The sequence below is a fragment of the Schistocerca nitens genome, chromosome 11 (genome assembly GCF_023898315.1).
Source record: "Schistocerca nitens isolate TAMUIC-IGC-003100 chromosome 11, iqSchNite1.1, whole genome shotgun sequence".
Lineage (NCBI taxonomy): Eukaryota > Metazoa > Arthropoda > Insecta > Orthoptera > Acrididae > Schistocerca > Schistocerca nitens.
In genome coordinates, this window is record NC_064624.1 from 182,849,815 (window position 1) to 182,852,346 (window position 2,532).

The following is a 2,532-nucleotide window of genomic DNA, read 5'->3' on the forward strand; positions in this document are numbered from 1 at the left end:
TGTACAGTAGCTACAAGGCCGTCGGGACGACACGCCACACTCTGGTTTGCTTATATACGTGATTTCATTTAATACGCGAATTGTTGCCAAAAGTCGGAAGTGGTGGTAAGTTCCTGTGGGACCAAACTGCTGACGTCGTCGGTCCCTAGGCTGACACATTACTTAATCTAACGTAAACTAACTTACGCTAAGGAAAGCACACACACACACACACACACACACACACACACACACACACACACACACACACACACGCCCGAGGGAGGACTCGAACGTCCGACGTGGGAGGGGGGGGGGGGGAGCCGCGCGAACCGTGGTAAGGCTCCTAAGACCGCGTGGTTACCCCGCGCGGCGAAGACGGGAGTATGCGCCACACACACACACCGAACCGTGGTAAGGCTCCTAAGACCGCGCAGCGAAGCCGGGAATATGCGACACACACACACACACACACACACACACACACACACCGAACCGTGGCAAAGGCGCCCAAGACGGCGCGGTTACCCCGCGTGGCCAAGTCGGAAGTATGCACCTTGTTAAATGTTTGTGTAGTAAGTCTGGGAAGTTGACAAGTCACACCAGTATTCAAGAAAGGTAGGAGTAATCCTTTACACTGTAGACCCTTATCATTAACGTCGATAGGCAGCAGGATTTTGGAACATATATTGCCTTCGAACACTTCGAATTACGTCGAAGACAAACGTCTATTGTTACACGGTCAACACGGATTTGGACAACATCGTTCTTTTGAAACACAACTAGCTCTTTACACACACTAAGTGTTGACTGCTATTGACAAGTTATTTCAAATTGATTCCGTATTTCTGGATTTCCAGAAAACCACTCCGTCTACAGACCACAAGTGGCCCATCGAGACCATCCGACTGCCGTGTCATCCTCAGATGAGGACGCGGATAGGAGGGGCGTGGGGTCAGCACACCGCTCTCCCGGTCGTTATGATGGTTTTCTGTGACCGAAGCCGCTACTGTTCGGTCGAGTAGCTCCTCAATTGGCATCAAGAGGCTGAGTGCACACCGAAAAATGGCAACAGCGCATGGCAGCCTGGATGGTCACCCATCCAAGTGCCGACCACGCCCGACAGCGCTTAACTTCGGTGATCTCACGGGAACCGGTGTATCCACTGCGGCAAGGCCGTTGTCTGGATTTCCAGAAGGTTTGTGACATTCTGCAAGACAAGCGACTTGTAGCGAAATTGCGTACTTATGGAATATCGTCTCAGCTATGTGACTGGTTTTGTGATTTACCGTCAGAGAGGTCACAGTTCGTAGTAATTCACCAAGTCATCGAGTAAAACAGAAGTGATTTCTGGCGTTCTCCGAGATAGTGCTATAGGCCTTTTGCTGTTCGTTATCTATATAAACGATTTAGGAGACAATCTGAGCAGCCGTCTTAGATTGTTTGCAGACGATGCTGTCGTTTATCCTCTAGTAAAGTCATCAGAAGTTGAAAACAAATTGCAAAACAGATTTAGAAAAAATATCTGTAACGTGCAAAAATTGACGATTGACCCAAAATAATCCGAAGTGTGGGGTTATCCACATGCGTGCTAAAAGGAGCTCGTTAAACTTCGGTTACACGATAAATCAGTCAAATCTAAAGGCCATAAATTCAACTAAATACCTAGGAATTACAATTACGAACAACTTAAATCGGAAAGAAAACACAGAAAATGTTGTGGAGAAGGCTAAGCAAAGACTGCGTTTTATTGGCAGGACACTTAGAAAATGTAACAGACCAACTAAGGAGACTGCCTACACTACGCTTGTCCGTCCTCTTTTAGAATACTGTTGCGCGCTGTGGGGTCCTTACCAGATAGGATTGACGGAGTACGCCGATAAAATTCAAAGAAGAGCAGCACGTTTTGTATTATCGCGAAATAGTGAGACATGATACAGAATTTGGGATGGATATCATTATAAAAAAAAAGCGCTTTTGGTTGCGGCGGAATCTTGCCTCAAAACTTCAATGACCAACTTCCTCCTCTGAATGCAGAGTGAGTTTATTGACGTGGACCCGCATAGGGGGAAACGACCATCATAATAAAGTAAGGGAAATCAGAGGTCGCATGGAAAGATTTAGGTGTCTGTTTTCTCCGCCCGCTTTTCGACAGTGGAATAATAGAAAATTATTGTGAAGGTGAACCTTCTGCCAGGCGCTTAAGTGTGATTTGCGGAGTATCCATGTAGGTGTAAAATAATTACGTCCGATATCACTTAAACACGACAATATTCATGTTACCGTTTTCAGCACTTCATTTCCATATTCTTTTGCTTTCGCTTTTGCCTTTGTCCCACATCTAGGCTGAGTCGCCATAGTTATGAACGGAAATGCCGTGGTTAATTTAAGGTGTGGCCGGATGCCCTTTCTTGTACCGCCCCGTTCGCGTCCCTTTGTTCACTAAAGAACAGCGACGAATTGTATCGAATCGTGAAGTGAAGCAAAATGGCGACGGCCGTCTGAATCTCACGGACGAACAGTTCCTCGAGGTCGCAGTTTTAAGAAGTTTTG

The 2,532-nt window shown here is 46.6% G+C and overlaps 1 pseudogene; it reads right to left on the minus strand.

Annotated features, from left to right (window-relative positions):
- Positions 1-1,045: 1,045 nt before the first annotated feature.
- Positions 1,046-1,163, minus strand: LOC126214031 (5S ribosomal RNA; annotated as a pseudogene).
- Positions 1,164-2,532: the final 1,369 nt, after the last annotated feature.